This window comes from Physella acuta, unplaced genomic scaffold, assembly GCF_028476545.2.
Source record: "Physella acuta isolate Inbredline_101_S28 unplaced genomic scaffold, ASM2847654v3 ptg000136l, whole genome shotgun sequence".
NCBI lineage: Eukaryota > Metazoa > Mollusca > Gastropoda > Physidae > Physella > Physella acuta.
The window spans coordinates 408,709-424,993 of record NW_026731655.1 but is presented as its reverse complement, the minus strand read 5'-3'; positions in this window follow the sequence as shown (position 1 = coordinate 424,993).

Below are 16,285 nucleotides of genomic sequence, written 5' to 3'. Positions count from 1 at the left end.
CGACTTAATCACCGTGTCAATAAATTACCGTCCCCATAATTAAATATGCTGACCATCTAAATGTTTTGTTCATTGATCTATTTGCTTAATTGCGTTTTGAATAAGAAAAATCTAATAAATTAGATACTTATATAATTTAAAATGGTGCTATAATAATAACGTGGTCGTTTCGCGTCTTTGTATTCTTGGGCCGATTCTTCCATTTGAACTATCTTCAGTGGGTAGTGGTTGATCTTTGTTGGTAGTTGTAGCTGGGTTGTTCTGAAGTCTTGAAGTGGTGTCATTTGGTTTGTAGTTTTGTGTGAAGTGGTAGTGTCTATTGAACTAGTGTCGCTGAGCTAGTATCGTAATGATGATGTAGCGGGCTGTTGAGGTATCGTAGATAGCTGTAGTCTTTGTCGTTGATGGTAGATTTGATCCTAGGAAGTGTAGCTTGGAACTATTTTCGATTTTTCAGCTAGACGACGCCTACCTGCAAGCAATCCTAGGTAGGATGATCCGTCACGACACCATTGAACTTACGATAATCTCGACGAACTATACTCAACGATCAACTCGACTAGTTAAATTTCACATCCTAAGATTATTCATCTCTCGACTACTCAAATAGCATTATCCAAATAAAATAAAGATAAAATAAACATTATTCAAAAAAAATAGATTTAAGACTATCCAACCCTCCACCATTACGCTATTCTCACATACTCAAACACTTTGAGCTAGTCCCTTGATTTTAAGGGATCCAAAATTTTACTTTTCGGAAAAACTATCTAAGATTACAATTGAGGTATTTTCACATCTTCAATAATTCAGCAGCTCATTGACCTAATACTTTATTACGTATTTTAGAGGTAATTAATTGTTTAGAAATCCAAAAACTACCAAGAGGCAAAAAAGGTTGACCGATGAACTATGAAAAAGAAACCCTAGGCTTAAATAAATAATGATATTAAATTATGTTAATTAAATAACTGTTTGCATTCTTCGAGTGTTGCTGTATTTCACATATAAAGAACAACAGATAGTATACATTTAGATTTTGCCCCTTGTTTTCAAGGGATCCAAAATTTAATTTGTTAACTATATTAATTATATAAAGCAATAATTTTTAAGAGGGTTAACTACTTAAGCGATTTAGCAAGTCTTTAATCTGCAGGTTTAGCCAACATATTTAGAGTCAAATAATTATTTTAAAATCCGAGAATTTTCGAAAATATACATTATTTTCCGTATAGTTTTAATAATTTTTGTGTTTGATTTAGAAGATAAAACAATTTTGTTTGTTTTTATTCTATTGTTTTTCTTTAATTAGAAACGAAAATAAGGTATTGTTTGTTTCCCCTGATATCAAAGACTTTAAAATGGGAAGCAACTAATACACATACATAACTAATCCAAATCGATTAGATTTTTCAACAATGCAATATATTTAATGTTATTATTTATTAAACAATGTTTTATTTCGCTTAATATATTTATATCTATCGCGTTTGTTTGATTAAAAAATAAGCATCAAATTCCCGTGACAATTAGTGAATAAAACTCATAGATCTTTTGTACTGGTGAGTGCATTAATTTTAAAATTATAAACTTATGCTGTGCATAATTGTACAATTACGTATGCACAATTTATTTTGATAGAAAGACGATTCATGCACAAGAGATAAAAATCCTTTTCACTAATCTATTCCCTCTTCGAGTTTTGTTTTGTTTTTTAATTTTTTTACTAAAGCTTCTTAAATACTAAAAATACTTAAATTCAAAACTGAAAAAGCTCCATAATTCTGTTTAATGAATGAAGTGATTTTTGTTCCTTGATTTTCCACGTGTCTACGAAAAAAAGAAACATGATTAGACATAAATAAACCTCATTTTAAGCTTTTAAAATGTTCTTTAAACTTAAAGATATTTTTTTTAATAATTTCCCGCATGTTCTAATTTACTTTTCTGTAATAGTGCAGGTTTAAAAAAAAAATATCTTTGTAGACCTTGTTTTCGTTAACTCGTTTCTCTCGATTGATACGTGCCGTACGATCGTGCTGTACGATCGTGCCGTACGATCACATGACTTCAGGTATTGTTCAGTGGCGGAACTAGAAAAAAAAGGCCCCCCCGCAGAATTTTTTTTTGGGCCCCTATATATATATATATATATATATATATATATATATATATATATATATATATATATATATGGAAAACAAAGGTCGCACTAAATTTAAAAAAAAAATGTATCCGGTACCCGAATAAATCAGAGGTTTTCCAACACACGAGCTGGCCCTATTCAGTTTTCCATGTGAGAAGCACGGACTCTCTAAATCTAGTCCAACACTCCAAACTGACGCCGGTTTTTATGAGGCTTTCATCAAAACGTTACCAACCGTGTGCCCTGTTTTCCAGAAGTTGAATTAAAAGTTAACAATGTCGGCAGTTCATTTCTTGGATCTTAGGGCGCGGGTTTGTCCACACTACCAACTAGACACGCCAAGGCATGCTGTAAGTCCCTCGGCGACGACCCAGGTGTCAGGGGAGTCACGGGGCTCTTGGAGCTACCGGTTACATTACGGCACGGGTGATGGGTGCAACACATTGTTTCTTCCGGCAGAGCTCCCCCTCCCCCACCCCTCCTCCGAAAACAGTCTACCCAGGAAGAAACATTGGTGCGACACCTAATTAGATGTAGTCATCGAGTGTTGTAGCGAGACTTATTCCTAGTGTTGTGGGAACTTTTAAACGACTGTCTGTGGGAGGCCAACTTGCTCATATGTGATGCGCTCAGGATGACACTGACGCCGGTTGTATTCAAGTAGTAACCTCATCCGTTTATGCAGGATCACGGGGCGCTAAATCACATATTTCCGTTAGGAGTCCCCACTCCAATATGTACAAATGTTAGGCCTATGACAGAAACTTTTGCGGGGCTGTACTCAACAGTTTCCCAAGTTTTCATGGCGATTGGGTGAATGATGCAGTAATGCAAAATAGACAGAAAAATGTTTTTCACATGTACAACTGTATGTGGCCAGGTCACGCGTTGGATAACCTTCTGATTTAGGGGAGGGGGGGGGGACTAACAAAAAGCCAGACCCTCACACACCCCCACCTCAATGACGTCATTTATAAATAGTAATTGACTATTAATAATGTTCAATTAATTCTAAACGTAATTAATTTCTAAATAATTATATAAAAATAATCTTACCTGCCCTGTTTTGTGAATTATATGTGCCTAATACTATGAAAGTAAATTAATATCTGTTGACTAGATCTAGATCTAGTGCTGTCTAGTGTCTGACAAAATGTGATGAAGTGTTGAATCGTACGGTTAGGAAGTAGTTCATAAACGATACATTCATCTCCTCGATACTTGTGAGGTTGAGAAAGAGGGGTGGGATAGGGGTCGGCTCGGGAAAAAAACTTGAAAGCGACATCAAAACGCCTTGATCTATGTACGTCAGCATTGCCCATTGTAAAACTTACTCAGGGGAGAATATTCCAAGTATAGACTTTAAAAGTTTACTATGATATTTCTCGTAAAAGCAAAAACAAGTAACCGTATATAAAACTGAAGTTTCTAGTATAGTATTATATTATTTTTTTTATTATTTGTAGGATGCAAGATACAAATTCAACCACTATCACAAACACATTAACATTGAAAAATGTACAAAGGATTTCGGGTCCCTTACCAATGCCGCAAAGACGAAAGCCCACTTCATATGTAGCGGCTTTTCGTGCTATGGACTTTGTTGTTTTTTAAAAAGAATTTAGCCGACGACAGCGTGTGTTTGATTGTAGGGAAATAGAACTCGGCCTTGACAATGGTTAAAAAATACAACTATATATAACTGTTTAAAATATGTAAAAAAAATTCGACAATTTTTGAACCCCCTTTTTGGTCCCCATCCCCTGCCTAATCCGCGACAGTACACTTTGGAGGATCGGTTAAACAGTTACGTGTCCTCTATTTAGCTATTAAAGAGGTGGGGGCAACGAGTCAAAGAAGTCATTCAAATTTGAAGAGTTGCCTATATTTTACACTGTAGTTTGTGTAATGGATTTTATCTGTTGCGGAAGAGCGTGGTATAGTGACTGTAAAATAAAGATAATCGTACCGCAGCTAGTGTTTTTCTTTTACAAACCAAATATTAAGGCAAAAATGCACGAAAATTAAATTCAAAATTTAAAAAAATATTAATTTTGGTCAGCCGTGGACCCCTAAACGGCGTGCCCCCCCCCCCCCCCCCCGCGCATTGCGGGGTCTGGCGGGACTGTAGTTCCGTCGCTGTTCATCAGGTAAATGAACAACTACTGACTAGTGTCTTTAACAAAATGTGCAGGAGTGGTCAGTTTACAGTTCAGTAGTTCATAGACGGTTCGTTAATCTATGCATTACATCTTATTGTAAGATTAAGGGTGTGGTGAGGGGTAGAGGTGAGGGGTAGGGGTGAGAGGGGGCAGGGGAGAGAGTTGGGAAGGTTCATTGGAAGGGGACAAGAAAGCGCCGATGAACATCTACATCAATAGTGCCGACTTTTTCCGGTCGTCTAGAAGACCAGGATAGTCGCCGCAACATTTCCCCAGCCCGATTTCAAAGTGTACCGGCACAGTCAAATTTCAGTTGCTTCGCTGAAGGGAGATAACTTAAACTTTTACAAGTTTATTGATACAGTTGTTAAAGTAAAAATGAACGCAATTATAAATGTACGAGATCGAAATAAATAATTATATTTTTTGTAGAATTCAGGCCAGTAGTTTAAACACACAATCATAGATATGTATTTTAATAATGTAAACAATATAACAATGCTTATTTGTTCTCCTAGTCGACGCCACTAAAAAGAACGGTAGGCTGCGTCTTTGAAGTTGACTTTATGTCTGGCGGTCTCTCGAGCTATATAGTCTGTGCATTTTTATCAAAGACGTTTGCCGACTATCGTGTTTGTTTGTAACTGTAGAAGAAAGATAACTTGACCTCCACCTAATTTTTTTTTTTAATTTTTTTTTAAATAATTTAGCCAGGATTTTTGGGCCCCCAATCGGTCTGGGCCCCCCCGCATTGCGGGGTCTGGCGGCACTGTAGTTCCGCCCCTGGTATTGTTAATAAAGACATAGCTCATGTGATGCGATATTAACTTTTAAGACCTATTTCGTTCTATGGACTTATTTTTATGCCAGTTTCTACACAGAAAAATATTCAGCACAAAACGGAACCCATGCACTTTTATGTCTAAGGACTTAACTTCGTATCGAAACTTCTTTCCGAATCACTAAGTACATACAAATCATCTGACGGACAAAAGTCATCACATCACTAACATTGTACATTGAGCCATTGGAGATAAGCGATATGATCCTATCGTACGTTTTCGCGATTATTCAGTCCTAGTCTACACCCTCACCATTACTAGTTCTCATCTTTCCTAGAACTAATCCGCACCTCCACGAGTCAACAACTCCTCTAGTCCACACCTCCATTAGTCCACAAATCCCCTAGCACTGATTAAGGGTGAATAATTACATGACTAAACGGTGCTTTTTATCTTTTTTTTTTTAATTGAAAAAAAAAACGTTTCTAGTAGAGTGTCCTCTAACACCTATTTCTCTGTGTTCGTGAATGTGAATTCTAAGACTTATTTTTACATAGTTATTTTTATTGATATGGTTCATTTTTTTGCAAACTGCACTTTATAAAAATTGTTTAAGTGTGAAGAATTACATAACTAAACGGTGCTTTTTATTATCTTTTTTTTTTAATTGAAAAAAAAAAACGTTTTTAGTAGAGCGTCCTCTAACAGCTCTTTCTCTATGTACGGGAATGTGAATTCTAAGAGTTGTTTTTACATAGTTCTTTTTGTTGATATGGTTCATTATTTTTATTGCAAACTGCATTTTTTTTACATTCTCAATAGTTTCTGGGGAGACGAAATCATCAATTATTCTTCATAATTATATATTTTTTTTTACTTAGTCACCGTGTAAGTTAGATTAACTTCCACATAATTCAATGTGCCGCCCATCAGAATGTCTTGTCCATTGATCAATTTACTTAATTGCGTTTTGAATTCCGTGGTTCCAACTTTTCTGTTACTAATGTTGTATTAGGGACGGAGAGGTCTAGTGATAGAGAGCTGGACTGCTAACCCGTAAGTCTCGAGTTCGAATCCGGGTTCAAGTCAGTAGACCGTTCCTGAGTCCACCCAACTCTGATGGGTACCTCACTCACCTTAGGGAAAGTAAAATCGGCTGGGCATAGTGTTGGGCATAGTGCAGACCACACTATCTCTTCATATGCCGAGGTCACAGAAACAGGTGAACTCTACTTCACTTGCCCTATTGACCGTCAGGTTTAAAAGGGAACTTTTTACTATTTGACTTTTCTCATTGATTCTACAATGGACAATTCAGGACAATATTAGAGTAGCTGTACATGAGAAGCATACAAGGTTAGCCGCTAAACTATGTATAAAAAAATATTTTTTTTTAAACGAGGCTAAAAGTATTTAAGTATTCGATTAATATTATTCAATACTTATTTGCTAATTCAAATAGTAGTTACGGGTCGTTTAAGCTCAATGACTGTAAATAAAAAAAAAAATGATCTAGTCCCTTGATTTTATATTTTTGAAAATACGTTCAATGTCAATTGTAAAAATAATCACATCAAAATTGTTAATATATATATTCCAAATCAAACACGTTCAACAATGTTATACACACCACGAATGGCAGATAGAGAGGAATTAATAATTAAAGAGGAATAATAAACATCAGCATCATGACATGAACAAAAGGTGATACAATGTTAGTAGCCATACAACAAGAAATTTAGTTGAAGTAGGATGGGGCTGGGATGAATTTTTCTTGGGTTTTGTCCCTTTACGTGGACAGAAAGTGTTTCGATATTTTAGATGTATATGTTGTAATGGCCTATAATATTTTGTCTAATGGGAAGGTGGAATATTTAACAAGTTTTTTTTTTCAATTTTATCTTACACTATTTTTCACTCCAGAGTGTTTACTGTGTAAGCGATTATTTAAAACTGAATGAGAGGGTAGGGGTGATATGCCAGTCAGTGAATCGTGACATTTCTATGTTTATTTTTGTAGCATTTGTGACTGTTGAGAACAGGGGAGGGGAGGCGTAAAGTAGGCAAGACACTTGTCATGTTGCGTTGTTTTCGGGATGATTTTTGTATTGTTGTCTGAGTTTAACTTAGTTATAAAGTGTTGGGCCTACAGTGGGGTCTCAAAGTCGAAATATGGTTAGAAGTGTTCCCATAAAAGGAAGGAAAAAAAAGGTTATGAAAAGTGGAAATAAACAAATTTTAAACCATTGAAGCTGAGTTTACAGTTTTATGTAGGCCCCCTATATCTAACAAAAATCTGTTTGAACCATTTTACAAAACATGTATATGCCATGTAGGCAAAGGGATAGTACGAAAGAGCTGGTCATGTTCCATCGAAGCCTAGCAAAGGGAATGGTTCTTGATAATATTAGAAGGAAGGGCGAAGGGTAGGGATGGTGTGTCAGAGTCAGTATACCGTGTATTTATTTTCATTAAGTATTTTAAGTTGGTCGCTTGATTTCAAAGGATTAAAAATAATTCTCGTAAAAGTGTGGTTAACGTATGTTAAAGTGTCAGTTTCACTTCTTCAAAAATGTAGCAGGTCATTAAGCTAAAGCTTTCCTATACATTTTAGAGCAAGTTAAATTTTCTAAAATAAAATATAATTTATCAGGTGACAAAAAAAATCAATTCTTACTTATTAATACCTGTCTAAATATAACAAATACAGTAATCAATTCAGTTTACTTAGTATTATTTTTTTTTCTTTAGCAAAAACTTAGCTTGTTAGTTGCTTCCCCTGGTGCAAAAAAATGTACAAATGGGAAGCAACTAATACAAATTAATATAGCAAATCTATTATATTTTTCAAACACGCAATAAAGTCAGTGTTATTATTTAATAAACAATGGTTTATTGTGCAACTTATATTTATAACTAGCGAGCTTGTTTATTTACAAATATGCATCAAACATACGTGCCAATTAAATAATGAAACTCGAAGATCTTTTGTACTGATAATTGCGTTGATATTAAATAAATGTAGTATTACGTATGCACCATCTTTTTTTGATAGTGAAATCAATGCACAAATTATGAAAATCCATATTCACACTGCGAGTTATTTACTAAAGCTTCTTAAATATTAAAATATGTAGGTCTAACTTCAAAAGTGAGAAATCAAAAAGAAACATTTGTTTGAGCTCCAATATTCTTTATAATGAATTAATTTTTGTTCCGTGATGTTTTCAAAGCAATGTATAAGATGTAAAGAAATATGATTACTGAAGAAATAAACCTCTCTATTAATATTTACATTTTTTAGCGCAATTTCCATTCTGGAGAATTGCGTTTATTAACCCGTCATTTCTGGATGTATGAATGTATGAATGAGTGGATGGATGTGTGTCCGCAGCTTTAAGTCGTATCTCCTCCTTAACGAAGCAATATCGATGACTAGTTCCAAAAGCAATTATGTTAAACAAGTTACGAGGATGAACATAGGCCATAAAAATTCCGGGTTTCTTTCATGTATTTCCCAGAAAAGCCAAAAAACCTTTTAAAAAAGCAGTTTTTGGCCCATATCTCGGCAACCAGACCACTTAGCGACTTGAAACATGTACCAATCGATTCCTGCCATAATTTAGAACAATATTGCCGAAGAAAGTTTTCAAAAATATCCTTTCGTTTGGTCACAAAAATTTTTTTTAATTAATTAAAATTTGGACCGAATTAGTAGGCATTTTTTCCAACCACACCACACGCGTCATCACGTTCAATAGCTGCGCCATCACGTTCAATGGCTGCGTCATCACGTTCAGTAGCTAGGCGCGCAATGGTTTTTAGTCATGTAACTCTATTGTAAATAAAACATGTAAAATACTGAATTATTTTTAATAAAAAACGTTTTAATAACTAACCAATGGTTTTACTAACCCTGCTCTTGATTTACGCTACGACAGAGCTATTTTTAGATAACATAAGGAAATTGCGCTAAAATTGTCACTAGACTTTTTAATTAACTTGTTTGTTTCTTTGAGTTTAATTAAACGCAGTTTTAAATAAAAATCCTATTTGCACGAGATATTCTTTAGATAGCCACCCCTTTTCTTCTTTCTTTTCAACTCACAGTGGAGTTAAGGCCAGTTACAACACCCCATCACGCCAATTGTGCTTTACTATTTTTTTTTCGTTTCTATCCAAAACTGTTCCCTAATTTTCATTTCTTTTACAGTTTCTCTAAACCGGTTGTTATTAGGACACCCACTTCTTCTTCATAATTGTCATCATGGTTTGCTTTGCCTGGATAGTCGCCACGCTTATACTTTTTAAACACTTTGTAACAGACTGTAATTTTTATGTTGATGTTTGGAGTGATCTTTGTATGGCAGTAGAATGTCTGGGCAACGGAATGGCATGCATGAGCGATTAACCTAGCACTACTTCGCACCTGTCTTTTTACTAATCTGCGTCTCACTCCGAACTATCCCACACTTCCACTTGACAGCACCTTCCCCTAAGACTATTCAACACCTCCCCTGGTATTAGACCGCATCTCCCCTAGCACTTGTTCCCGTCGATGCAGTAAAAGGCGCCTCTCAGTTTGTAAGGTGAAATGTTTGATTAGATAGCAAGCAGGGTTTTACTTAAATGTTAAGCAAGCTTTGAGGTTTTTAAACTTACTAAACATTGACAACTACCTTCACGAGATCCCCCTTTCCCTCCGTACATGTATCCCGACTAAAAAAACAAAAAAAAAAAAACAAGCAAAAAACAAAAACAAAACACGAAAATGAAAGGTAATGACCTCATAACACATAGACGACGAAAACGATACTGTAGCGAAGGGTAAATGAAGGACATAAAAACATAAGACGTGACAAACTCAACTGATAGCACAGATAAACTCGGGGAATGTCTGAGCTACGGTGACTACAGTCATACACACAGAGGCCACGACCTTAAGGACCACGAGGCGACAGCCACGAGCCTACCGCCAAGTTACAACCCTCCCCCCCATTTTAGACCACAAGCTGTGTTTCTTTCAGGCATCTCTTCGGGGGGGGGGGGTGGGGCTAAGATAATATATATATATATATATATATATATATATATATATATATATATATATATATACTTTTATCAGTGTTTGCCCCCCCTCCCCCGAAGATGTCAAGTCCCCACACTGCCCACCCCCCCCCCCCCCCCCGAAGAAAAAGTCTGGAAGAAACAATGACAGGCACACAACACACCAAGCCAAAATACGACCAAGACATTATGTAGTCAAGGACTAATGAAGGACAACTACAAATAAAACGTGACAGATTACATCAACAGTCTAGCAAAAACCCGTGGAATGATGAGCTCCTGCGACCGACTTGTACCATCGACGTAGAGGACATGACCTTATGGACCACGAGACGACGAACACAAGACTGAAAGGGAAACAACAAGACGCAATACCACAAGCACTACAACAGTAAACATCTCAGAGCCATACCAAGTAGTCATACAACCGCAAGTACTCACCCTTCTTTGGGAAAAAAAAATGTTATGCAGGGCCAGGTAAGGAGCCAAGTCCGGCCACATTCTGTTGTTCTCCAACTGCACTTAAAACATACGCACACAATTTGTTTGTATTCTGTTGATTCATAAAGATCTTAAGAATTATTCATACGGAATCTACTCTGTCTTTATTCTATCTGCTTTGTTTCCGAAAAGGGGAAGCCATCAAGTAATTGCAGAACAGAGTCAGGCAGTAAGCCAGGACTGTCTCCCTTTATTCACTCCTTTACCATTTTATAAAATTTATCACATTCTCTACGTTTCCCTTTGTTTCCTGTGATACCCAATTTGAATTCCAGTAAACGTAATTAAAAGCTCCCCAACATCCGTATAACACAATATTGCAGAGGCGTAGCGACCCTTCCAGGCGCCTGGGGACAAACTTTCGGTTTGCACCCCCTCGAACTGTTCATTTGCGCCCCCCCCCCCCCTTAAACTTTCAATTTGGCGCCCCCGCCCTCCCTCGCTACGCCTCTGCAATATTGTATATGTATATTTATATACAAGAAAAAACAGGATCAGTGTTCTATCAGACTTTTTTTCTCACGAGGGGGGGGGTTAAATTTACGGGAGGGGGGGGGGGGGCGTTCAACATTTTCCGGGGGGGGGGCGGACACAAGTAAAAGTGTATGTTTACTATATAAAATCCATCTCGTTCAGGGGGGGGGGGGTGGGGGCCCGAAGAGATGCCTGCAGGAAACTCTGAACAGGATAGCTATAGATAATAAACCTATACCAGTCAAACGCTGTCGAATGATGAAGAAAGATATTTATATTAGAACTTGTTCCTAATTATCAAGAGATTCAAATCTAAGTTCACAAAGTGAACAGTGCTGATTTTAAAAGGTTTACCTACTTAAACAATTCAACCCATCCTTAAACTAAGGTTTTTGAAGCCTTTACAGTCAATTTGTTTTAATCTACGAATTATTAAGAATAGACAATATTCTCCCTTCCATTATATGAATGATTGTATTTAATAATAAAGATAAGACAATCATTTTGTTTTTTGTATTACTTTGTCCTTCTTTAGCTAAAAAAAAGAGATATTGGTTGTTTCCCCTGGTTTAAAATATTAGTATCTAGTAGTGTCTAGTAGTTAGGGCACATTATTCCTCTCTTACAGTAGCAAGATAGCCACAATGTCTTCTTCTTTATCGATATCTACCGAAAGCTTGGGTTTCACAATCATCATGTGGGTGTTTTCATCCGTATATTTTAAAACGTTTCAATCAGTGGCCGGCTCACACAGTTCTGAGAGCGCGTTCTCTATCAGCTCCATGAGTATATCAACGTACATCTACGAGTTTCTTTTATTTGCTGAAATGTTGTACTTCAATGTTTAGCAATATTTGCATTTTTGTTATTTTCTTTTTCTCAGTTGTTCTTAGGGCGACAACAGCTGCTATGAGCAATTTTTTTTATACATATTTTGTTTGAATTAATTGTCTGTGACGGTAAAAAGTTATACCGCCATTTTGCTTTTGTCTACGACCCTTCCAGTTACCCGCATTCTCATCTCCCGTCCCCCCCCCCCACCACCCCTCACCCCCGCTTTCGATACGTTATTTCAGCACACTGATCGCTGGTCATGTAACTTAGCTTCCAACTAAATCATTGGCTTGACCAACTCGTGTACACATAACGCACTGTCTAAGGCTTAAATTAATCATGGTTTAAATGATGATGATAAAATACTTGTTGGCAAACTTCAAATGCAGCTACATGTCACATAAGAAGAACAACCGATTTTCATTTTCATCTTGTCCCTTGTTTTCAAGGGATCCAAAATTTAATATTAAACACAAGTGTAAAGGTAATCGATAAAGCTGTGGTTTCCCATCTGGAAAAATGCAGCGGGTCATTGAGCTAATGATTTTCTATTTATTTTAGAGCAACTTAATTATTCAGAAATCCAGAAATTATCAATAAAAAACAAAACATTAGGTAAGGAAATATTAATAACTACGTTGTATAAAATAAATAAATAATCATTTTAGTGTGTATTGTATTATTACTTTTGATTTTACACACTTATTTTACGATGTTTGTTGCTTCCCCTATTTGCAATACATTTTTATATGGGAAACAACTGATAAACGAAATATTCTTTTGTTTCTATTCAGTTCAGGGATGTGCCGCAATGTATTTCCCGTTAACTAATTTTATGCCGCCATGAAATCTAAAATGGATAATTCTACATTTGTCATGGAGCCGCATTGAGAATAGGTAAAATAGAAAGTATAATGACAGCTGACAGCCGCTTGGGCAACAGGCCCAGCCCCACTCCCGTGCTGTGTACAGCCCCGTGGCAACAATTCCATGCTTGTCACTGCCCGAGTGCCGACTTTTTCGAATATCGTTAAATAGGGAATGTTATTCTATTCAGAATGCATTCCTCTACCTGTCAGTATGCATTAATTTGACCTGACTGACGAAGTATTTTAGTTATTATTTTCATACAGTTGAGCCAGGCACTGGACTCTGGGTTCGTGTAGGGTGGAAGATAAGCCCGGTGAGAACCGAAGGACAGAAAATACCGATATACGGTAGTCAAACCGATATCCAAGCCAGTTAGTCGAAGTTTGCCGTATTGAGGGCTGCCTGGCTATGGGAGACAACTCCTGGGCCAGTGGTGTCCGTAACTGGCTTCTAAAGTCGATTGGGATAGTCCTATAGTTATGTTATTTGATTACTAAATTTATCATGCCAATGGTAGCTAAAACCGAGAAACATATGTATGTATTTATATGCATCAATATCAGTTCGTAATTAACGCTATTCATTTCAAATCATAAATCAAATTTATTTACCTAATCCTTATCAACTATCGTAATATTAAAAAAAAAAATAATGTAAGTGGCTCTTTAATAACTAGGAAATTTTGTAAATTGTAAAGTTTGGCTCTTCTATCTCAAAAGGTTGTCGACTCATGGTCTAGCATTGAGGGCACATTATTCCTCTTTCTTACAATAACAAGATAACCACATTGTCTTCTTGTTTGCCGATAATAATGCGGATGAAGTATGACGTCTATGCCACTAAGTGCTTGGGTATCACGATAATAATTTAGATGTTTTTTAGCTCACAAAGTTCTGAGAGAGCGTCGTATAACAGCACCATGAGTATATCAACCTATATCTACGAGTTCTTTGTATATAGTTGTTGTTAGCTGATATGTTGCATTTAAATGTTTAGCGATCTTTACGTATTTGTTGTTTTTTTTGTTCTCAGTCGTTCCTATGGCAACAACAGCTGTTATGAGCAATACTTTTTTTTTGGTATATTATTGTTGAATTAATCATCTGTTGCGGTAAGAAGTTATACCGCCATCTTGTCTTTGTCTACAACACTTCCAGTTACCCGCATTCTCACCCCCCCCCCCCCTCAACCACACTTTTGATAAGTTATTTCTGTACACAAGTCGCTGGTCATGTGACTTAGCTTCCAACTATATCATTGGCTTGACCAACTCGTCTACACATAACGCACTGTCTAAGGCTTAACTTAATCATGTTATTAAATAATGCTTAAGAGAGCCACTCTTCTAGGAGAGACAACTCCAAAATCAAACAACTGCTGCCTTGTAGTTTCTTTGGAAGCAAATCCAAAAAGAAAAGCAGGCTGAAATCGGAGTAAATGGCGCATAACCATTTGACACGTATCCTTAATTGTGATGGAGGCGTGGTCGAATCGGCAAAAGCTCATGGTTTATAAATTCGAAAAAGAGTCTAGAGTTCAAACCCTCTGGCAGACAATGCGGATGATGCGTTCGTTTCACATCTTTAAAAAATGCAGCAGGTAATTGAGCTAATGCTTTTCTACATATTTTAATTAATTGTTCAGAAATCCAAAACTTATCAAGAAATGACAAGATTTTAGGTAAGAAAATATTAATAACTACGAGTTATATAATAAATAAAACAATCCTTTTAGTTTATATTGTTTTATTACTTTTATTCTCATAAAAAAATTTCAGGAGGTTGGTTGCTTCCCTTGGTTGCAATAAATTAGAATAAGGGAAACAACTAACAAAACGAAATATTATTTTGTTTCTATTCCGTTCAGGGATGAGCCGCAATGTATTTTCCGTAACTAATTTTAGGCTACCATGAAATCTAAAATGGAGAATTCTACACATGTCATAGATGTATCTAGCAGTTAGGGCACAGTATTCATCTATCTTACAGTAACAAGATAGCCATATTGTCTTCTTGTTTGCCGACAATGATGTGGATGAGGTATGGCGTCTATGCCACAAAGTGCTTGGGTTTCACGATACTGATGTCTACACCTCCCCTAGCACTAGTCTACACCTCCCCTAGTACTAGTCTACTCCTCCCCTAGCACTATTCTACACCTCCCCTAGCACTAGTCTACTCCTCCCCTAGCACTAGTCTACACCTCCCCTAGCACTAGTCTACACCTCCCCTAGCACTAGTCTACACCTCCCCTAGCACTAGTCTACACCTCCCCTAGCACTAGTCTACTCCTCCCCTAGCACTAGTCTACTCCTCCCCTAGCACTAATCTACACCTCCCCTAGCACTAGTCGACACCTCCCCTAGCACTAGTCTACACCTCAACTAGCACTAGTCTACACCTCCCCTAGCACTAGTCTACACATCCCCTAGCACTTGTCCTTGCCTCCAAAAGTCCGAACCTACCCCGACACTAGTCCATACCTCCACTAGTCCCCATCTTTCCTTGCAGTTATCAACCTCCACTAGTCCATACCTCTACTAGCACTAGTCCGCACTTCATCTAACACTAATCCGCAACTCCCCTAGCACTAATACTAGTCCGGACTTCCTTATGCTCTAATCCGCACCTCCTCTAGCATTACTCCACAGATCCCCTAGCACTGTTGAAGCGTGAAGAAATACATGACGAAACGGTGCTTTTTATCTTTTTTTTTTAATTGAATAAAAATGAGCCCCAACAGTCTATGTCTGTCGTTCACCGTCTAAATATGTGTGTACTAATTTTATGCCGTCATGAAATCTAACATGGAGAATTCTACACATGTAAGGGATGTGTATGTCGGTCTAGCAGTTAGGGCACATTATTCCTCTAACCTACAGTTGCAAAATATCCACACTAAATTTTTATTAGTTGTAGATATATGAATGAAATGTAGCATTTTGGTCACCGGGTGTTACGTTTTTTTGAACTGTCGTTTTCGAACTGTAAGAAGTGTAGCATTTAAGCGAGCGGATAATGATATGTCTTGAAATGTAAAAGTGTTCACCGTGTTTTTGAACTGTTAAAAGAATAGGTTCTAAGCCACCGAATGTTGATGTTTCATGATAGAGATGAGTTTCCTCATTTTGAAAAAAAAAGAAAGATTTTTGATCGAGCTCACAATGTTCTGATAGAGATTCCTCTAACAGCTCTTTCTCTTTGTATGTGAAAGTGAATTCTAAGATTTCATTTTACAAAGTTCTTTCTGTTGATATGTTTTATTATTTAGCAAACCGCATTTAAAAAAAAAAAAATCTCAATATTTCATGTGTAGACTAAATCATCTATTATTATTCATATATTTCTTTGATTTAATAAACGTTAATGATAGAGTCCCCAAAGTTCAATATGTTGTCGATCTCCGTCTCTATCATTGATCAATTTGCTAAATTGCGTTTTAAATTCTGT